General features: G+C 47.3%; 1 pseudogene; it reads right to left on the bottom strand.

Moving 5' to 3' along the window:
- Positions 1-23,865, bottom strand: part of LOC141092256 (sorting nexin-15-like) — a 76,531-nt pseudogene that overhangs the window by 7,518 nt on the left and 45,148 nt on the right.

The raw sequence follows: 23,865 nt of genomic DNA, 5'->3' as shown, positions 1-23,865 counted from the left end.
TATCCCTTTGAGGGGTATTGATGCTACTCCTTTGGCGAAGAATAAAGCTCAGTTTTGGACCCAGGTGGTAATGCGGGTCGCCCCAGACCATCAAGAAAATTGCAGATTTTTGGTGTTGCATAATCTGCATGATACCATTGTTCTGGGGTTTCCCTGGTTGCAAATCCATAATCCAGTTTTGGATTGGAAATCTGTGTCTGTGGTGAGTTGGGGTTGTTGGTGTGCCCTTAGTGACGCTCCTGTTTTCTCCACCTCTCCCCAGTCGCATGATGTTCCTATTTGGCTGATTTTTATGATGTATTTAGTGAGAATGAGTCTGCGTCTTTGCCTCCTCATAGGAGTTATGACTGCAATTGAGCTGAGCCCTGGGTGTAAATTTCCCAAGGGTCGACTTTTCAATTTATCTGTACCCGAGCACGAGGCTATGCGATCCTATATTAAGGAGGCGTTGGAGAAGGGTCATATTAGACCATCCTCTTCACCCTTAGGTGCTGGGTTTTTTTTCGTGGCCAAGAAGGATGGTTCATTAAGGCCTTGTATTGACTATCGTTCCCTCAACAAAATTACTGTTAAATATCAGTATCCGTTACCCCTGATTTCTGATCTATTCTCTAGAGTTAAAGGAGCTTGCTGGTTTACCAAGCTTGACCTCAGGGGGCGTATAATCTTATTCGCATTAAGCATGGGGATGAATGGAAGACGGCGTTTAATACTCCAGAGGGACATTTTGAGTACCTGGTGATGCCTTTTGGGCTCACTAATGCCACTTCTGTCTTCCAGTGCTTCATGAATGATATTTTCCGAGACTTTGTGGATAAATTTTTGATCATATATCTGGATGATATTTTGATCTTTTCCAAGGATTGGGACTCTCATGTGGAACATGTTCGGACTGTGTTCCGGATTTTGAGGGAGAATTCCCTGTATGTCAAGGGATCGAAATGCCTTTTTGGGGTACAGAGGATTTCATTTTTGGGATTTATTTTGTCTCCGTCAACTATTGAAATGGACCCGGCCAAGGTACAGGCCATTTATGATTGGGTTCAGCCCACTTCTTTGAAGGCCCTCTAGAAGTTTTTGGGTTTTGCTAATTTTTGTCGTAAATTTATAGCTAATTTTTCTGGTATTGCCAAACCATTGACTGATTTGACTAAGAAAGGTGCTGATGTGCTGAATTGGTCTCCGGAGGCTGTTTCTTCCTTTCAGGAGCTGAAGCAAAGGTTCACTTCTGCTCCGGTTTTGCGGCAACCTGATGTCTCACTCCCGTTTCAGGTAGAGGTGGACGCTTCTGAGATTGGTGCAGGAGCTGTTTTATCCCAAAAAGATCCGGTAACATCTAAAATGAATCCCTGTGCTTTCTTTTCCCGAAAGTTCTCCCCATCTGAACGTAACTATGATGTGAGGAATCGGGAACTGTTAGCCATGAAATGGGCATTTGAGTAGTGGAGACATTGGTTGGAGGGAGCTAGACATCAAGTCGTGGTCCTTACTGACCACAAGAATTTGATTTACCTGGAGTCGGCTAAACGCTTGAATCCTAGACAGGCTAGGTGGGCCTTGTTTTTCACACGTTTTGATTTTGTGGTCTCTTTTCTTCCAGGCACTAAGAATGTCAAGGCAGACGCCCTCTCTAGGAGTTTCTTTGCTGATTCTCCTGTTGTGACCAAGCCTGCTACCATCTTAGGTGAGGGGGTAGTTCTTTCTGCCATCTCGCCCGATTTGAGACGTGCTCTGGAAGAGTTTCAGGAGGACAAACCTGTACGTTGTCCCATTGGAAAATTGTATGTTCCTGACCAGTGGAGGAAGAGAGTGATGTCTGAAGTTCAGTGCTCTGCATTGGCTGGTCATCCAGGTATTTTTGGTACTAGAGATTTGGTGAGTCGGTCTTTTTGGTGGCCCGCCTTGTCTCGTGATGTCAGGAGTTTTGTGCAGTCCTGTGGGACTTGCTCCCGGTCTAAACCTTGTTCTCGCTCTAGTGGGTTGCTGATGCCTTTGCCGGTGCCCAGGAGGCCATGGACCCATATTTCAATGGATTTTATCTCTGATATGCCTGTCTCTCAGAGAATGACTGTTATTTGGGTGATTTGTGATAGATTCTCTAAGATGGTCCATCTTGTACCACTCCCTAAGTTGCCATCTTCCTCAGAGTTGGTGCCCTTGTTTTTGCAACAGGTGGTTCGCTTGCACGGGATTCCTGAGAACATTGTATCTGACAGAGGAGTTCAGTTTATTTCTAGATTTTGGAGGACTTTCTGTTCCAAGCTGGGAATTCAGTTGTCCTTCTACTCTGCGTTTCACCCTCAGACCAATGGGCAGACGGAGAGAACAAACCAGACTTTGGAGTCGTATTTGAGATGTCTTATTTCTGCTGATCAGGATGATTGGGTTTCATTTTTGCCCTTGGTCGAATTTGCTTTAAATAATAGAGCTAGTTCTGCCACGTTTTTTTTGTAACTTTGGGTTTCATCCTCGATTCTCTTCAGGGCAGGTGGAGTCTTCTGCCTGCCCAGGTGTTGACACTGTGGTGGAGAGAATGCACCAGATCTGGGACCAAGTGGTGGATAGGTTGTCTCTCTCCCAGGAAAAGGCCCAGTGGTTTTCCAACCGTCATAGGACCATTGGTCCCCAGTTTAAGGTGGGTGATATGGTTTGGTTGTCATCAAAGAATATCTCTATGAAGGTGGCTTCTCCAAAGTTTAAACCTAGATTTATTGGACCTTACAAGATTTTGGAGATTCTTAATCCTGTCTCTTTTTGATTGGCTCTTCCTGTTACATTTAAGATCCATAACGTGTTTCATAAGTCTCTGTTAAAGAGGTTTGTTGAGCCAGTAGTTCCTGTGGTGGCACCTCCTGACCCTGTATTGGTGGAAGGTAATGTGGAATATGAGGTTGAGAAGATACTGGATTCTCGCCTGGCTAGACGGAGACTCCAGTATTTGGTTAAATGGAAGGGTTATGGCCAGGAGGATAATTCTTGGGTCCCTGCATCCGATATTCATGCTGAAAGATTGGTTCGTGCTTTTCATCGGGCCCATCCTGATCGTCTTGATGGCGTGGATGAGGGTTCGGTTACCCCTCCTCAAGGGGGAGGTACTTTTGTGAGTTCATTTTCCCCTTCACCGTTGATGTCTGATGAACTCCCTCTGCTGGTGAAGAGAGGTAGTGAAATTGATTGGGTTGAGAAGAACCTGTCATCTGAACAGGTGGAGCCTGATTGGACACCTGGAATCACTGAGTGGATATAAGGCAGTCGACGCCCTACAGGGGTGCTGGTGATCCTTTCTGCTCTGAGCTCTTGCAACCAGTTAGTCCAGTGTACTGAAAGCTAAGTTTTTGCTCTCTTATTTTTCCATGAGATTTTGTCTGTTTGCTTAGGGTTTTGTGTTCAGCCTGCCTTTGTTGGGACGGGCTGAGCTCCATTTTTGTCTCTGATCAGTTTATCTCTTTGCTCTATTTTCAGAATATACCTGAGTGCTGATATAGTGATTTTGAAGTCTAGCGACTTCAGGGCCTTTTTCCCTATCAGATGGTTGGGACATTTCTGGTAGGGTTTTTTGCAGATTGCAGCCAGCATCTTTTCTGTCCTTTCCTATTTAGTTAGTTGGGCCCCATCGTTTGCTCAACCTGTCTTTCTGTCTGTGTTTGTGTTTTCATCTACTTTTCACCGACAATACATGTTGGGGGCTGTCTATTGCTTTGGGGTCTGCTCTGGGGCAGTTTAGATTTCCCCTTTCTTTCTTTAGGCTTATTTAGTTCTCCGGCTGTGATCGAGGGGTCTAGGGCACCGTAGGAACCCCCCACGGCTACTGTTAGTTGTGGTGAATAGGATCAGGGGTACTCAATAGCAGGAAAGGATTGTAAAAAAAAAAAAAAGGGAAAGAAAAAAAAAATTGTGTCAGAATTTTTTTTTTTGTGTGTATATTTTTTCCTCTATGTCTTTGAGGCCGTAGGGGGAATTTTTTCTTCTCAATGGAGATGAAGCAATTGTCTGATCGTGTGGAGCAGCTCGCTGCTGAAGTGCGGGGAATTTCCGCCTATCTTGCTCATTCACATGTTGCTGAGCCAAAGATCCCTACTCCTGATGTGTTTTTTGGGGATCGGTCTAAATTTTTGAATTTTAAGAATAATTGTAAATTATTTTTTGCCTTGAAGCCTAACTCATCAGGGAGCTCCGCACAGCAGGTTAAAATTGTCATCTCCTTGCTGCGCGGCGATCCTCAGGATTGGGCGTTTTCTTTGAAACCTGATAATCCTATTCTAACTAATGTGAATGCATTTTTTCAAGCCTTGGGGCTGTTGTACGATGAACCTAATGCTATTGATCAGGCTGAAAAGGCCCTGTTGGCATTGAGCCAGGGTCAGGATTCTGCAGAGTTGTACTGTCAAAAATTCCGAAAGTGGGCGGTCCTTACTACCTGGAATGATGATGCCTTGGCAGCTCTCTTTCGGAAGGGTTTGTCAGAAACCGTAAAAGATACTATGGTGGGATTTCCTGTTCCCTATGGTCTTGACGATTCTATGTCATTAGCCATTCAGGTTGATCGGCGTTTGCGTGAACGCAAAACTGCACGAGAGGTGTTGCCACCTGTTGAACAAATGTCTGAACCTATGCAATGTGATAGAGTTTGGTCTAGGGCGGAACGTCAGGAGTTCAGAAAGCGTAATAAGCTGTGTTTTTTCTGTGGAGATGCCTCGCATATTATTTCTGTCTGCCCTAAACGAGAGAAACGTTTTGCACACACATTTGCTGTGGGTGGTGTTTAAGCTAAGTTTGTTCTGGCAATTACTCTGATCTGCTCCCTGTCCACATTTTCCGCTAAGGCTTTTGTGGATTCGGGAGCTGCTCTGAACCTGATGGACTTGGATTTTGCTAAACGTTGTGGATTTCCTATGACACCTCTGCGGACGCCTATCCCTTTGAGGGGTATTGATGCTACTCCTTTGGCGAAGAATAAAGCTCAGTTTTGGACCCAGGTGGTAATGCGGGTCGCCCCAGACCATCAAGAAAATTGCAGATTTTTGGTGTTGCATAATCTGCATGATACCATTGTTCTGGGGTTTCCCTGGTTGCAAATCCATAATCCAGTTTTGGATTGGAAATCTGTGTCTGTGGTGAGTTGGGGTTGTTGGTGTGCCCTTAGTGACGCTCCTGTTTTCTCCACCTCTCCCCAGTCGCATGATGTTCCTATTTGGCTGATTTTTATGATGTATTTAGTGAGAATGAGTCTGCGTCTTTGCCTCCTCATAGGAGTTATGACTGCAATTGAGCTGAGCCCTGGGTGTAAATTTCCCAAGGGTCGACTTTTCAATTTATCTGTACCCGAGCACGAGGCTATGCGATCCTATATTAAGGAGGCGTTGGAGAAGGGTCATATTAGACCATCCTCTTCACCCTTAGGTGCTGGGTTTTTTTTCGTTGCCAAGAAGGATGGTTCATTAAGGCCTTGTATTGACTATCGTTCCCTCAACAAAATTACTGTTAAATATCAGTATCCGTTACCCCTGATTTCTGATCTATTCTCTAGAGTTAAAGGAGCTTGCTGGTTTACCAAGCTTGACCTCAGGGGGCGTATAATCTTATTCGCATTAAGCATGGGGATGAATGGAAGACGGCGTTTAATACTCCAGAGGGACATTTTGAGTACCTGGTGATGCCTTTTGGGCTCACTAATGCCCCTTCTGTCTTCCAGTGCTTCATGAATGATATTTTCCGAGACTTTGTGGATAAATTTTTGATCATATATCTGGATGATATTTTGATCTTTTCCAAGGATTGGGACTCTCATGTGGAACATGTTCGGACTGTGTTCCGGATTTTGAGGGAGAATTCCCTGTATGTCAAGGGATCGAAATGCCTTTTTGGGGTACAGAGGATTTCATTTTTGGGATTTATTTTGTCTCCGTCAACTATTGAAATGGACCCGGCCAAGGTACAGGCCATTTATGATTGGGTTCAGCCCACTTCTTTGAAGGCCCTCTAGAAGTTTTTGGGTTTTGCTAATTTTTGTCGTAAATTTATAGCTAATTTTTCTGGTATTGCCAAACCATTGACTGATTTGACTAAGAAAGGTGCTGATGTGCTGAATTGGTCTCCGGAGGCTGTTTCTTCCTTTCAGGAGCTGAAGCAAAGGTTCACTTCTGCTCCGGTTTTGCGGCAACCTGATGTCTCACTCCCGTTTCAGGTAGAGGTGGACGCTTCTGAGATTGGTGCAGGAGCTGTTTTATCCCAAAAAGATCCGGTAACATCTAAAATGAATCCCTGTGCTTTCTTTTCCCGAAAGTTCTCCCCATCTGAACGTAACTATGATGTGAGGAATCGGGAACTGTTAGCCATGAAATGGGCATTTGAGTAGTGGAGACATTGGTTGGAGGGAGCTAGACATCAAGTCGTGGTCCTTACTGACCACAAGAATTTGATTTACCTGGAGTCGGCTAAACGCTTGAATCCTAGACAGGCTAGGTGGGCCTTGTTTTTCACACGTTTTGATTTTGTGGTCTCTTTTCTTCCAGGCACTAAGAATGTCAAGGCAGACGCCCTCTCTAGGAGTTTCTTTGCTGATTCTCCTGTTGTGACCAAGCCTGCTACCATCTTAGGTGAGGGGGTAGTTCTTTCTGCCATCTCGCCCGATTTGAGACGTGCTCTGGAAGAGTTTCAGGAGGACAAACCTGTACGTTGTCCCATTGGAAAATTGTATGTTCCTGACCAGTGGAGGAAGAGAGTGATATCTGAAGTTCAGTGCTCTGCATTGGCTGGTCATCCAGGTATTTTTGGTACTAGAGATTTGGTGAGTCGGTCTTTTTGGTGGCCCGCCTTGTCTCGTGATGTCAGGAGTTTTGTGCAGTCCTGTGGGACTTGCTCCCGGTCTAAACCTTGTTCTCGCTCTAGTGGGTTGCTGATGCCTTTGCCGGTGCCCAGGAGGCCATGGACCCATATTTCAATGGATTTTATCTCTGATATGCCTGTCTCTCAGAGAATGACTGTTATTTGGGTGATTTGTGATAGATTCTCTAAGATGGTCCATCTTGTACCACTCCCTAAGTTGCCATCTTCCTCAGAGTTGGTGCCCTTGTTTTTGCAACAGGTGGTTCGCTTGCACGGGATTCCTGAGAACATTGTATCTGACAGAGGAGTTCAGTTTATTTCTAGATTTTGGAGGACTTTCTGTTCCAAGCTGGGAATTCAGTTGTCCTTCTACTCTGCGTTTCACCCTCAGACCAATGGGCAGACGGAGAGAACAAACCAGACTTTGGAGTCGTATTTGAGATGTTTTATTTCTGCTGATCAGGATGATTGGGTTTCATTTTTGCCCTTGGTCGAATTTGCTTTAAATAATAGAGCTAGTTCTGCCACTTTTTTTTGTAACTTTGGGTTTCATCCTCGATTCTCTTCAGGGCAGGTGGAGTCTTCTGCCTGCCCAGGTGTTGACACTGTGGTGGAGAGAATGCACCAGATCTGGGACCAAGTGGTGGATAGGTTGTCTCTCTCCCAGGAAAAGGCCCAGTGGTTTTCCAACCGTCATAGGACCATTGGTCCCCAGTTTAAGGTGGGTGATATGGTTTGGTTGTCATCAAAGAATATCTCTATGAAGGTGGCTTCTCCAAAGTTTAAACCTAGATTTATTGGACCTTACAAGATTTTGGAGATTCTTAATCCTGTCTCTTTTTGATTGGCTCTTCCTGTTACATTTAAGATCCATAACGTGTTTCATAAGTCTCTGTTAAAGAGGTTTGTTGAGCCAGTAGTTCCTGTGGTGGCACCTCCTGACCCTGTATTGGTGGAAGGTAATGTGGAATATGAGGTTGAGAAGATACTGGATTCTCGCCTGGCTAGACGGAGACTCCAGTATTTGGTTAAATGGAAGGGTTATGGCCAGGAGGATAATTCTTGGGTCCCTGCATCCGATATTCATGCTGAAAGATTGGTTCGTGCTTTTCATCGGGCCCATCCTGATCGTCTTGATGGCGTGGATGAGGGTTCGGTGACCCCTCCTCAAGGGGGAGGTACTTTTGTGAGTTCATTTTCCCCTTCACCGTTGATGTCTGATGAACTCCCTCTGCTGGTGAAGAGAGGTAGTGAAATTGATTGGGTTGAGAAGAACCTGTCATCTGAACAGGTGGAGCCTGATTGGACACCTGGAATCACTGAGTGGATATAAGGCAGTCGACGCCCTACAGGGGTGCTGGTGATCCTTTCTGCTCTGAGCTCTTGCAACCAGTTAGTCCAGTGTACTGAAAGCTAAGTTTTTGCTCTCTTATTTTTCCATGAGATTTTGTCTGTTTGCTTAGGGTTTTGTGTTCAGCCTGCCTTTGTTGGGACGGGCTGAGCTCCATTTTTGTCTCTGATCAGTTTATCTCTTTGCTCTATTTTCAGAATATACCTGAGTGCTGATATAGTGATTTTGAAGTCTAGCGACTTCAGGGCCTTTTTCCCTATCAGATGGTTGGGACATTTCTGGTAGGGTTTTTTGCGGATTGCAGCCAGCATCTTTTCTGTCCTTTCCTATTTAGTTAGTTGGGCCCCATCGTTTGCTCAACCTGTCTTTCTGTCTGTGTTTGTGTTTTCATCTGCTTTTCACCGACAATACATGTTGGGGGCTGTCTATTGCTTTGGGGTCTGCTCTGGGGCAGTTTAGATTTCCCCTTTCTTTCTTTAGGCTTATTTAGTTCTCCGGCTGTGATCGAGGGGTCTAGGGCACCGTAGGAACCCCCCACGGCTACTGTTAGTTGTGGTGAATAGGATCAGGGGTCTGCAATCCGATAGCTACCAACCTCTCCGGTTTTCTGGACTTAGCTTGTATTTTTGTTTTTTCCTCCTTCGGTGACTCAGTCATAACAGGTAGGCCAGTGAGAGATTTTTTAGATGCTGGGTCCGCATTCCACGCCTTTAACCAAAGGACGTGGCGAATAGCAATTATGTTGCTGTTTGCTCTTGCGGAACAGGCAGCCGCTTCCAAGGAGGCATTTAAGAGGTATTTACCCGCATGGGCAATTTGGTCCGCTAAATCAGCTAGCTCCTCTGTAGGAGCCGCTGCCAAGATACCCCGGCGAAGTATCTTGGCCCAGGCAGATATAGCTTATGGCTTTTGCCACCCAAGTGAAGGCGAAATTAGGGCAGAGAGAAGCGCCAGACGCCTCGAAGGCCGATTTGGTTAAGGCCTCGATCTGTCTGTCCTTAGCGTCCTTGAGAGACGCCGCATCAGGAATAGACAGAACTGTTTGTGAGGATAAGCGTGAGACTGGAGGATCCACCTTAGGAGATTCGGACCATTTGCTGACAAGGTCCGAACTAAAAGGGTATAGAATGTCCAGTCGTTTTCTTCCCGGGAAACGTTTGCCTGGATGTTCCTAATGTCTAGAGGTAGTAGCCTCAAACTCTTTGTGATTGTGAAAAGTTCTGGAGGGACGTTTTACCCGTTTGAAAGAAACAGAGTCATCCTGAGAGGCCGCTTCTTCCTCTTTTAGTTCTAGAGTTTGAACAATAGCCGAAATAAGGCTATCTACCTTGTCCTGCATCCAAGAAGTCTGATCCACATCCAAGTCAGACTCGGACTGAGAAGCTAGATCTGACCCGACGTCCGCCTCTGAGGAGGGGGAACGGGTAGAGAGGGGCATTCTGGATGCTGCAGAGGGGCCCGGTGAGCTAGATGAGGAACTAGACAGAGTCCGCTTCCTAGATCTCCCTCCTGATCTGTCCCTGTGAAGGTCGTGGTCAAGTGCGTGTGAATCACCATGGGAGGCGTTCGGAGCACTGGTGGCGGCAGATAGATGTGGCATACGTTCCAGGACATGTCCCAGGGACTGTGAAACTTTAGTCTGGTCTGAGACCGACTGAGACATGGCAACAGCCCACTCCAGAGGGGGGATGTGCTCTCATCCCGGGCGTTAGAGATCTCCTGAGGGGCAGACATGGTGGAAGGACTGCAAGATGGGCAGCAAGACGGGCAGAAGAGTGATGGCTGGCCTGAAGCCCACTTTCTCTTAGAGGTGCTCAGGCGTAATGAACCACTGTGAGTTTATGACCAGAGGGTTGGGCATAGGTAGAGTCTGTGCGAAGCTGCAGCAGGATGCTATGAGGGCGATACTACAGAGGAGAGCTACTACTGCAGAGGGGCTGCTATCTAGAAGTTAGGTGACAGGGAGTGAGGAAACGGCAGAGCCTACCAGCTTCCATCGATATGCAGCTGCAGAGCGCAGGTTACTGTGCCCCCCAGAAATATAACGCCGTGAGGTGAGACTACAGGCACTGCGGGAGCTCTTCTCAAGATGGGTGCTGAGTCCCCCGTGGCCACACGACGAGCAGGAGCGGTGGGCAGGCCAACGTGCAGAGCAGCTTGTATGCCCAGCCAGGGCACGCAGAGAGGCGGGCGTGCCTGATTGATGAAAAAGTAAGCTGCGTTCCGATAGGCTGACACGTTGGAGGTGGGGTGTCTAGCAAGAAAATGGGCCAAACACCAACGCCGGGACCAATGTGCAGAAGGAGGGATGTGGCCGGCAACAAAAAATGAAAGTGGCGATGAGATAGGCTGTGGGACTGAACACGCCAAGCAGGGGGCGTGTCCACAGATGAGAGCAGCGGGCCGATAGGAGACATGCTGGGGGGGCGTGTCCATGACGGAGGACAGCCGAAGGCAGGAAGAAGTCTTGTAAAATGTCGGAGGACCGCACGCACAGAGAAAAAGGGCGTGAAAATTGAAATTGAATCCTAAGGGGAAGGAGGGCTGCGGGGCCTATATACCGGTAATCGGGTGATGCAGGGAGCACTGGAGAGAGTGCTGCAAGGAGCGCTGCAAAGAGCGCTGCAAGGAGCGCTGTTGGGGGAGCATATTACCTGCTGTGTGTCCGGCTTCTCTTCAGAGATGAGAATGGCATCAGGGCCATCGGTAGAGAGAGGGTCTTGTAGATGAAGATCCTCCTTCCCGCACCTTCTCCAAAGAAGACGGCATCAACCCCTTACAAGAAGGGGGAGGCCACCACCGGTGACCACTGTCTTCCTCTCAGCCCTCTCCGAGGAAATGGGTGAGGTGGGGATAAAGCAAGGACTTGCCACCAAGAGTCACCCTGAAACACCCATAAGGGTGACGGGACAAAGTCCTACCAGTGGGTCAGAGAGTGGGCGATGTTGGTGATACCACACTGCTCTCTCGGTCGCATAATGTGGGAAAACGGGGTGAAACCTTACACCCTGTTACCCTGAAGCTGAAGAATCTGAAAGATAAAGGGAAAAAATTAATACAACACAACAAAACCTGAAAAGGAAAACACTGCGGATCTGGGGTTAGATCCAAGTCCGCCTCCTACAGACACTAAGCAAAAACTGAGTTGCCTTGTGCCTGTCAGTGGGTGTATACTGCTGAGGAGGAGCTATTTTTTCTTATTTGCATAGTTGTCAGCCTCCTAGCGACAGCAGCATACACCCCATGGTAACCTGTGTCCCCCAATGTAGCGAGAAAGAAAAAAATCAATATTTATTCTATCACTAAATAAATATTTGAATTAACAAAAAAAAATCTAAACAATAGAAGTACACATATTTGGTATTGCTGTGTCCGTAATAACCCGACCTATAAAACTGTCCCACTAGTTAACCCCTATAGTGAACACCATAAAAAACAAAAGACAAAAAAACAATGCTTTATCATCATACCATTGAACAAAAAGTGGAATAACACTCGATCAAAAAGACGGATATAAATAAACGTGGTACCCCTGAAAAAGTCGTCTTGTCCCGCAAAAAACAAGCTGCCATATAGCTCCATCACCACAAAAATAAAGTTATAGCTAGAGTTGAGCGAAACGGGTCGAAAAAATTCAAAAGTCGCCGACTTTTGGCAAAGTCGGGTTTCATGAAACGAAACCCGACCCTAGGATGAGGTCGGCCACGAGGTCGGCGACTTACGCGCCAAAGTCGCGTTTCAAAAGTTTGTTTTGCGCTCTTTTTCAGCCAATCAGGATCCACGGACACTGTGGGCAACGTGATGACATAGGCACGGGTCACCACCATCTTTCAGAAGGGCATGCAAGTGATTGGCTTGCTTTGGTGGGCGTCACAGGGGGTATAAAAGGGCGTGCCTGCCGACCGCCATCTTACTTCTGCCGATCTTAGTATAGGGAGAGGTTGCTGCTGATTCTGTAGGGAGAGCGTTAGGCAGGGAAGAAGACAAAAAAACTGCTTCTGCTGCTAGCGATTTGGCCTGCACAACACACAAGTCACTGTGTGTGCAGTGCAAGGGGAGGCTATATTGTGGTGTATCAGTGGTGTTGGTTGTTGGGCTGCCTTTTAAGGCTTCCTGACACGCTGGCATTGCTGTTTACCCACTGCTCCGCAAACTGCTTTTTTAAAAGCAATCCAATCTCCCTTATCCTCTCGTCACTTTGGTCACAGGCAGCTGTGCCATCGAGCGTGTCACATAGCGCTCAGATATCAGTGGGCCGCACACAATCCACAAGTGTCCACTGTCCACAAGTGTACGCAGAGATTCAAAATCTCCATTATCCTCTCGTCACTTTGGTCACAGGCAGCTGTGCCATCGAGCGTGTCACATAGTGCTCAGATATCAGTGGGCCGCACACAATCCACAAGTGTCCAGTGTCCAAAAGTGTACGCAGAGATTCAAAATCTCCATTATCCTCTCGTCACTTTGGTCACAGGCAGCTGTGCCATCGAGCGTGTCACATAGCGCTCAGATATCAGTGGGCCGCACACAATCCACAAGTGTCCAGTGTCCACAAGTGTACGCAGAGATTCAAAATCTCCATTATCCTCTCGTCACTTTGGTCACAGGCAGCTGTGCCATCGAGCGTGTCACATAGCGCTCAGATATCAGTGGGCCGCACACAATCCACAAGTGTCCACTGTCCACAAGTGTACGCAGAGATTCAAAATCTCCATTATCCTCTCGTCACTTTGGTCACAGGCAGCTGTGCCATCGAGCGTGTCACATAGCGCTCAGATATCAGTGGGCCGCACACAATCCACAAGTGTCCACTGTCCACAAGTGTACGCAGAGATTCAAAATCTCCATTATCCTCTCGTCACTTTGGTCACAGGCAGCTGTGCCATCGAGCGTGTCACATAGCGCTCAGATATCAGTGGGCCGCACACAATCCACAAGTGTCCACTGTCCACAAGTGTACGCAGAGATTCAAAATCTCCATTATCCTCTCGTCACTTTGGTCACAGGCAGCTGTGCCATCGAGCGTGTCACATAGCGCTCAGATATCAGTGGGCCGCACACAATCCACAAGTGTCCAGTGTCCAAAAGTGTACGCAGAGATTCAAAATCTCCATTATCCTCTCGTCACTTTGGTCACAGGCAGCTGTGCCATCGAGCGTGTCACATAGCGCTCAGATATCAGTGGGCCGCACACAATCCACAAGTGTCCAGTGTCCAAAAGTGTACGCAGAGATTCAAAATCTCCATTATCCTCTCGTCACTTTGGTCACAGGCAGCTGTGCCATCGAGCGTGTCACATAGCGCTCAGATATCAGTGGGCCGCACACAATCCACAAGTGTCCACTGTCCACAAGTGTACGCAGAGATTCAAAATCTCCATTATCCTCTCGTCACTTTGGTCACAGGCAGCTGTGCCATCGAGCGTGTCACATAGCGCTCAGATATCAGTGGGCCGCACACAATCCACAAGTGTCCACTGTCCACAAGTGTACGCAGAGATTCAAAATCTCCATTATCCTCTCGTCACTTTGGTCACAGGCAGCTGTGCCATCGAGCGTGTCACATAGCGCTCAGATATCAGTGGGCCGCACACAATCCACAAGTGTCCACTGTCCACAAGTGTACGCAGAGATTCAAAATCTCCATTATCCTCTCGTCACTTTGGTCACAGGCAGCTGTGCCATCGAGCGTGTCACATAGCGCTCAGATATCAGTGGGCCGCACACAATCCACAAGTGTCCACTGTCCACAAGTGTGTGCAGAAATTCTAAAACTCCCCTGTCCTATAGACACCTTGTACCTTGTTTTACATTACTATATAGTTTGTTGGATTTTGTCTACATTTCTACCAAAAATGAGGAAGGCTGGTGGAAGAGGCCGTGGAATTGGGCAGGGGTTGGCAGCTGGTAATGATGGTGTTGGTGGTGGATCTGATGGTAGTGGCAAGAGCAAAATAGGACCGAATGCAGGAGGTGCTGACCCTGCGTCATCGTCTGGCTACATAAGGACTCGAACGCTTAGTTTTCTAGGAGTTGGCAAACCGCTTTTAAAGGCAGAGCATCAGGAAAAAGTTTTGTCTTACATTGCTGACTCAGCCTCCAGCTCTATCGCCTCCTCTTCTTCAGTTGTAAAAAGTAAAAGCACTGAGTCGTCATTGGAGGCTCATGTTCATGAACCACACCTTTCCTTGTGTCCTTCACCCCAACCAAGATTGAAGGATGACGCAGGCCATACTTCTGATTACTCCATGGAGCTGTTTTCACATACCATGCCTGGATTATCAAGTCAAATGGTGAATTACCCAGGCCAAGATGAATCTGACATGGAGTGCACTGATGCACAGCCGCTGATGGATGATTCTGCTGGTACATTCACTCAGAGCACTACATTGTCCTCGCAGTGTACAGAGCCAGATTTTGACCCTGATGAGACTCAGGTGCCCCTTCCCGCACACTATACCACCATACACGGTGACACAGAGAAAGGTGCACATGACATAGAAGAGGAGGTGATGGATGACCCAGTTGTTGACCCAGATTGGCATCCATTGGGGGAAGAGGGTGCTGCTTCCAATAGCTCAGATGAGGAGCATCCACAGCAGACATCGACATCGCAACAGCTGTTATCTGGCAGGCCCGGAGCACTCCAAAGACAGGTTCCAAACATCAAAAGAGTTGCTGGACAGCTTGTCCAGAGGGTCAAAAGATCACAGCGTGCTAGGCCGCAAAATGTCTGCCAAAGTAGGAAGAGTGCAGTGTGGCACTTTTTTGAACAAAATCCTCATGATCAGGCCAAGGTTATCTGTAAGAAGCGCGCAAAGACCTTTAGCCGAGGGAAAAATCTGAAAAATTTGAATACCAGTTGCATGGTTAGACATTTAACCAGCATGCACTTGCAAGCGTGGACACAACACCAAACCTCAAGTGCCACATGTGCAACTGATCACAACGAAGGTAGTCAGCAACGCTACATTGTTTCCCCCACTGTAAGCCCACCGGTTAGCACAGCAGCAAATGTTGAGGTGTCGTTGCAAGGCCACAGCAGTCAGGGAATCCCACTGTTATATCAACGAAAGACTGATTCTAGGCCATCAGAAAGAACACCAACTCCATCACCATCATCAACCCTCTCTCAGTCCGCCCTGTCCACCGCTACTTCCACCATATGCAGCTCTCAAGTCCAGCTCACCCTCCCAGACACTATGAGTAGGTCAAGAAAGTACTCAGTCTCTCATCCGCGTACACTGGGTTTGAACGCCCACATTGCCAAACTAATCTCGTTTGAGATGATGCCCTTTCGGTTGGTGGAAAGCACAGCTTTCCGCGAACTCATGGCCTATGCAGTACCACGCTATGACCTACCCAGTCGCCACTTCTTCTCTCGCAAAGCCATCCCAGCCCTCCACCATCATGTGAAAGACCGCATTGTCCATGCACTCAAGCAGTCAGTGAGCGGAAAGGTGCACCTCACAACTGATGCATGGTCCAGTCGGCATGGCCAGGGCCGTTACGTGTCCATCACTGCGCACTGGGTTAATGTGGTGGATGCAGGGTCCACAGGGGACAGCGGTGGTGGGACAGTGCTGCCTAGCCCACGGTATAGGAAACAGTTGGCTGTAGGCGTTCGACCCTCCTCCTCCTCCTCCAGAAGCGACAGCTCGTCCACAGAGCGCAGTCGTACGAACACTCCATCTGCAGCTGCCACTGTTGCACACGATGTGTCCCCCTATCGAGCAGCTAGTGGAAAGCGTCAGCAGGCTGTGTTGCAGATGATGTGTTTGGGCGACAGACACACCGCCGAGGTGCTGGCCGAGTACTTGAAGCGACAAACTGAGTCATGGCTGGGCAGTGTACATCTTGAGGCAGGCAAGGTAGTTAGTGATAACGGCCGTAATTTTGTGGCAGCCATAGCCCTTTCAAAACTCAGCCACATACCTTGCTTGGCTCACACCTTGAACCTGGTGGTGCAGTGCTTCCTCAAAAATTATCCGGAGTTAACAGCCCTGCTCCAGAAGGTGCGAAGACTGTGCGCGCACATCCGCCGGTCGCCTGTACACTCCGTTCGTATGCAGGAGCTGCAGCGATTGCTCCACCTTCCCAACCACCGCCTCATTATCGACATTGCAACAAGGTGGAACTCCACCCTGCACATGGTTGAGCGGCTGTGCGAGCAGAGGCAGGCCATAATGCATTTGTGGGAGGATACACGGCCAGGCACTTTGAGAGCAGACATGGAGTTGACAGGCGTGCAGTGGTCGAAGCTGAAAGACCTTTGTAAAGTCCTTCAGTGTCTTGAGGAATGCACACGGCTGGTAAGCGCAGACGACGCCATCCTAAGCATGAGCATCCCACTTATGCGTCTGCTCATGCAAACTTTGACGCACCTTAAGGAGCAGGCGTCTGCAGCCAATGTTGATGAGGAGGAAGAGGAGGAGGGAATCCTTGATGACATTCAGCCATTGTCTGCTCAGGGACCTCTCCTGGACGAGGTGGAGGAAGAAGAGGAGGAGGAGGAGGATGATGGGGATGATTACTTAGGGGAGGAGGATGCATCTCGTGGGGCAAGTGAAAATGTTGGCGTGGCAAGGTCTGGTACAGGGTTTGTGCGTGACTGGAGGGATGTGGATTTGCCAGAAAGTGCTCCTCCACCCAGCACTCGCAGTGCATCATTGACACCGGGAACATTGGCCCACATGTCAGATTATGCCTTGCGGATCCTAAAAAGGGACCCCCGCATTGCCAAAATGATGAACGATGACGACTACTGGTTGGCCAGCATCCTGGATCCACGCTATAAAGGCAAATTACAAAACATCATGCCACAGGAGAACCTTGACCTAATATTGGCTAATAAACAAGCAACTCTGGTAAATCGGTTGCTTGAGGCATTCCCAGCACACAGCAGCGGTGATGGTTCTCACACGAGCCGTACGGGCCGGGGGCAGCTTGGCAGAGGTGTTCGTGGTGCACACAGCAGAAGTGGCGTTGGAGACAGGGGTTTCATGACAATGTTGTGGACTGATTTTTCAAATACCGCTCACACAACTGGTAATACTGCATCGATGGAAAGTGACAGGAGACAGCAGTTGTCAACTATGGTTACAAATTACTTTTCCTCCCATATCGATGTTCTCCCACACAGGTCATTCCCCTTTGACTATTGGGCCGCTAAACTGGACACCTGGCCTGAATTGGCCCAATATGCCTTACAGGAGCTCGCTTGCCCAGCTGCAAGTGTGCTATCGGAAAGAGTCTTCAGTGCAGCTGGATCAATCCTGACAGAAAAAAGGACCCGTCTGTCAACCCAAAATGTGGATGATCTAACCTTCATTAAAATGAACCACGCATGGGTTTCCAAGGATTTTGTCCCACCTTCCCCTGATGACACATAGGGTGACAGAAAAATGGCTTGCTTTGGTCCACCTCTTCCTGGTACTTCACCTATTTCGCCTTTTGCATCAGTTGAATGTCCAACATCAACATATGCCACTTTCTAAAACTCCCTAACTGTGCTGCCTCCCCCCCCATGGCCGGGGTCACCACCTAGCGCACGACACCGTGCGAGTGCCGTTGCCCTGGACAGGTGGGTAGGCCGACTCTTGGGCGCGGGCACTGGCACAGGGTCCCTCATAGTGCAATCAAGTGTCTCTGACGGTGGTGGTGCACACCCGCCGTCAGACACACCGCTGTACTATGAGGGGCCCAGTGCCAGTACCGACGCCCACGAGTGGGCCCCCCTTGCTTGGCCAGGGCCACAGCATTTGCAATCTTTACCTCTCCCTGCTCCTCCGCTGTGTAATCTGGGCCATCAAATCCATACTGTGCCTGACACCGTCTGAGCCTGCCTCCTGAGACATATATTTTGAATGTGTACGCTATCCATACATGTTATCCGGGGATACGGTACCCTTTCTAACCTTTGTGCAATGACGTGCAATCCATACTGGGCCTAACACCGTCTGAGCCTGCCTCATGCTGTATAGACATATATTTTGAATGTGTATGCTATCCATACATGTTATCCGGGGATACAGTACCCCTTCTAACCTTTGTGCAATGACGTGCAATCCATACTGGGCCTAACACCGTCTGAGCCTGCCTCATGCTGTATAGACATATATTTTGAATGTGTACGCTATCCATACATGTTATCCGGGGATACGGTACCCCTTCTAACCTTTGTGCAATGACGTGCAATCCATACTGGGCCTAACACCGTCTGAGCCTGCCTCATGCTGTATAGACATATATTTTGAATGTGTACGCTATCCATACATGTTATCCGGGGATACGGTACCCCTTCTAACCTTTGTGCAATGACGTGCAATCCATACTGGGCCTAACACCGTCTGAGCCTGCCTCATGCTGTATAGACATATATTTTGAATGTGTACGCTATCCATACACCATACATGTTATCCGGGGATACGGTACCCCTTCTAACCTTTGTGCAATGACTTGCAATCCATACTGGACCTAACACCGTCTGAGCCTGCCTCATGCTGTATAGACATATATTTTGAATGTGTACGCTATCCATACATGTTATCCGGGGATACGGTACCCGTTCTAACCTTTGTGCAATGACGTGCAATCCATACTGGGCCTAACACCGTCTGAGCCTGCCTCATGCTGTATAGACATATATTTTGAATGTGTACGCTATCCATACATGTTATCCGGGGATACGGTACCACTTCTAACCTTTGTGCAATGACGTGCAATCCATACTGGGCCTAACACCGCCTGAGCCTGCCTCATGCTGTATAGACATATATTTTGAATGTGTACGCTATCCATACATGTTATCCGGGGATACGGTACCCCTTCTAACCTTTGTGCAATGACGTGCAATCCATACTGGGCCTAACACCGTCTGAGCCTGCCTCATGCTGTATAGACATATATTTTGAATGTGTACGCTATCCATACATGTTATCCGGGGATACGGTACCCCTTCTAACCTTTGTGCAATGACGTGCAATCCATACTGGGCCTAACACCGTCTGAGCCTGCCTCATGCTGTATAGACATATATTTTGAATGTGTACGCTATCCATACATGTTATCCGGGGATACGGTACCCCTTCTAACCTTTGTGCAATGACGTGCAATCCATACTGGGCCTAACACCGTCTGAGCCTGCCTCATGCTGTATAGACATATATTTTGAATGTGTACGCTATCCATACATGTTATCCGGGGATATGGTACCCCTTCTAACCTTTGTGCAATGACGTGCAATCCATACTGGGCCTAACACCGTCTGAGCCTGCCTCATGCTGTATAGACATATATTTTGAATGTGTACGCTATCCATACATGTTATCCGGGGATACGGTACCCCTTCTAACCTTTGTGCAATGACGTGCAATCCATACTGGGCCTAACACCGTCTGAGCCTGCCTCATGCTGTATAGACATATATTTTGAATGTGTACGCTATCCATACATGTTATCCGGGGATACGGTACCCCTTCTAACCTTTGTGCAATGACGTGCAATCCATACTGGGCCTAACACCGTCTGAGCCTGCCTCATGCTGTATAGACATATATTTTGAATGTGTACGCTATCCATACATGTTATCCGGGGATACGGTACCCCTTCTAACCTTTGTGCAATGACGTGCAATCCATACTGGGCCTAACACCGTCTGAGCCTGCCTCATGCTGTATAGACATATATTTTGAATGTGTACGCTATCCATACATGTTATCCGGGGATACGGTACCCCTTCTAACCTTTGTGCAATGACGTGCAATCCATACTGGGCCTAACACCGTCTGAGCCTGCCTCATGCTGTATAGACATATATTTTGAATGTGTACGCTATCCATACATGTTATCCGGGGATATGGTACCCCTTCTAACCTTTGTGCAATGACATGCAATCCATACTGGGCCTAACACCGTCTGAGCCTGCCTCATGCTGTATAGACATATATTTTGAATGTGTACGCTATCCATACATGTTATCCGGGGATACGGTACCCCTTCTAACCTTTGTGCAATGACGTGCAATCCATACTGGGCCTAACACCGTCTGAGCCTGCCTCATGCTGTATAGACATATATTTTGAATGTGTACGCTATCCATACATGTTATCCGGGGATACGGTACCCCTTCTAACCTTTGTGCAATGACGTGCAATCCATACTGGGCCTAACACCGTCTGAGCCTGCCTCATGCTGTATAGACATATATTTTGATTGTGTACGCTATCCATACATGTTGTCCGGGGATACGGTACCCCTTCTAACCTTTGTGCAATGACGTGCAATCCATACTGGGCCTAGCACCGTCTGAGCCTGCCTCATGCTGTATAGACATATATTTTGAATGTGTACGCTATCCATACATGTTATCCGGGGATACGGTACCCCTTCTAACCTTTGTGCAATGACGTGCAATCCATACTGGGCCTAACACCGTCTGAGCCTGCCTCATGCTGTATAGACATATATTTTGAATGTGTACGCTATCCATACATGTTATCCGGGGATACGGTACCCCTTCTAACCTTTGTGCAATGACGTGCAATCCATACTGGGCCTAACACCGTCTGAGCCTGCCTCATGCTGTATAGACATATATTTTGAATGTGTACGCTATCCATACATGTTATCCGGGGATATGGTACCCCTTCTAACCTTTGTGCAATGACATGCAATCCATACTGGGCCTAACTCCGTCTGAGCCTGCCTCATGCTGTAAAGACATATATTTTGAATGTGTACGCTATCCATACATGTTATCCGGGGATACGGTACCCCTTCTAACCTTTGTGCAATGACGTGCAATCCATACTGGGCCTAATACCGTCTGAGCCTGCCTCATGCTGTATAGACATATATTTTGAATGTGTACGCTATCCATACATGTTATCCGGGGATACGGTACCCCTTCTAACCTTTGTGCAATGACGTGCAATCCATACTGGGCCTAACACCGTCTGAGCCTGCCTCATGCTGTATAGACATATATTTTGATTGTGTACGCTATCCATACATGTTGTCCGGGGATACGGTACCCCTTCTAACCTTTGTGCAATGACATGCAATCCATACTGGGCCTAACACCGTCTGAGCCTGCCTCATGCTGTATAGACATATATTTTGAATGTGTACGCTATCCATACATGTTATCCGGGGATATGGTACCCCTTCTAACCTTTGTGCAATGACATGCAATCCATACTGGGCCTAACACCGTCTGAGCCTGCCTCATGCTGTATAGACATATATTTTGAATGTGTACGCTATCCATACATGTTATCCGGGGATACGGTACCCCTTCTAACCTTTGTGCAATGACGTGCAATCCATACTGGGCCTAACACCGTCTGAGCCTGCCTCATGCTGTATAGACATATATTTTGAATGTGTACGCTATCCATACATGTTATCCGGGGATACGGTACCCCTTCTAACCTTTGTGCAATGACGTGCAATCCATACTGGGCCTAACACCGTCTGAGCCTGCCTCATGCTGTATAGACATATATTTTGAATGTGTACGCTATCCATACATGTTATCCGGGGATACGGTACCCCTTCTAACCTTTGTGCAATGACGTGCAATCCATACTGGGCCTAACACCGTCTGAGCCTGCCTCATGCTGTATAGACATATATTTTGAATGTGTACGCTATCCATACATGTTATCCGGGGATACGGTACCCCTTCTAACCTTTGTGCAATGACGTGCAATCCATACTGGGCCTAACACCGTCTGAGCCTGCCTCATGCTGTATAGACATATATTTTGAATGTGTACGCTATCCATACATGTTATCCAGGGATACGGTACCCCTTCTAACCTTTGTGCAATGACGTGCAATCCATACTGGGCCTAACACCGTCTGAGCCTGCCTCATGCTGTATAGACATATATTTTGAATGTGTACGCTATCCATACATGTTATCCAGGGATACGGTACCCTTTCTAACCTTTGTGCAATCACGTGCAATCCATACTGGGCGTGAGAACGGCTGGCGAGCTGTTAAGCAAGCTACAGCACCTGTCCAGACAAATACAGGGATTCCCTAGCGAGGAGACTTATTTGATTGTTTTCTATGTTGGGACAGCAATTTTTGGGGAGCACTATACTCTGGAGAATGATAGATGGGGCCCACCATACACTGGAACATTCCAAAGGTGGACATCAGACACTGGAGCAGCATTTACAGGGCCCATTATACACTAGAGCAGTAGAAATGGGGCCCATTATGTTTGGAGCATTATTTGGGCCCATAAGACAGTGGAGCTTCATCCATGGGGACCAACATATACTGTAGCATTATGTGGAGCTCATCATATACTGTTTCAAACATTATATGGGACCAATGATTCTGTATGGAGAAATAGATGGGCCTCGTCATGAGATGTAAAAAGTGAGGTATTTTTCATTGTACTATACCGCTATTTCTCTGCCGTATCGGAGCATGATGAGTTGTGGTATGTGTTAAAGGGGCGCTCTTTCGCCCAGGGCACATGAAAACCTGCAGCCAGCCCTCCCCCCCCACAAATTTAGCCAAATAACCCCCATTTTTCAGTGCGTAACTTGTATTATGAAGTTAATTAAGGTTGACAAGCTTAAGTAAGAAGAATTGATGCTTTTGGCATTCAAATGGGCACTGTAGGTGTGTTTCCTGTCCTCCTCTCACTGCCGACTTTTATTCCCCATTGACTTACATTGGGTTTCGTGTTTCGGGACGACCCCGACTTTTCCCTGTAATCGGACGATCTTGCTCGACCCGACTTTTGGAAAAGTCGGGTTTCACGAAACGAAACGCGACCCTAAAAAAGCAAAAGTCGCTCAACTCAAGTTATAGCTGTCAAAACAATGCAAAAACAATTATTTTTTTCTATAAAATAGCTTTTACAAAATAAAAGCGCCAAAACATAAAAAATAATATAAATGAGGTACTCATGTAATCGTACTAACCCGAAGAATAAAACTGCTTTATCAATTTTACCACACACGCAATGGTGTAAACGACCCCCCCCCCAAAATAAAAAATTCATGAATTGCTGGTTTTTGCCCATTCTGTCTCCCAAAAATCAGAAGAGAAAGTGATCAAAAAATGTCATGTGTCCAAAAATGGTACCAATAATAACGTCAACTCGTCCTGCAAAAAACAAGACTTCACATGACTCTGTGGTCCAAAATATGGAAAAATTATAGCTCTCAAAATGTGGTGATGCAAAAACTATTTTTTGCAATAAAAGCGTCTTGACAACAGCCAAACATAAAAACCCGCTATAACGCCTCAAACAAGAATTGAAGGACTCTTGGCTAGCTACAAAAAGTGAAAAAAACCTGCAATGCTTGCAAAAGGAGGTGCTACTAGCTACTAACCATGCAGGGTGCCCAAACTTTTGCATCGGCCCATTTACCTTTTTGTAATTTTTAAAATGTAAAAATGACAATATCTTTTTTTTTACCTAAAATACAAAGGAAATGTGTCATCTTTAACTTCAGAAACGGTAAAGAGAGGGGTACAATAGCGCAGCTACCAAATTAACAATTAGTTAACTGTAAGGTAAAATTCTCACCGTTACATGTTGTGAGTATGCACAACACATATAGTAAGGTTGATAGGAGAGCTGTAGATGGCACCAGACCTGCGAAGGACCTTCAAGAAATTCTGGATAGGATATTCAAGATGCCGACAATTCTGCG

The sequence above is a fragment of the Dendrobates tinctorius genome, unplaced genomic scaffold (assembly GCF_039654945.1).
Source record: "Dendrobates tinctorius isolate UK_male_01 unplaced genomic scaffold, ASM3965494v1 ptg000059l, whole genome shotgun sequence".
Lineage (NCBI taxonomy): Eukaryota > Metazoa > Chordata > Amphibia > Anura > Dendrobatidae > Dendrobates > Dendrobates tinctorius.
Note: the sequence above shows the minus strand (reverse complement) of the source record. Positions and strands in the feature narration are given on the sequence as shown.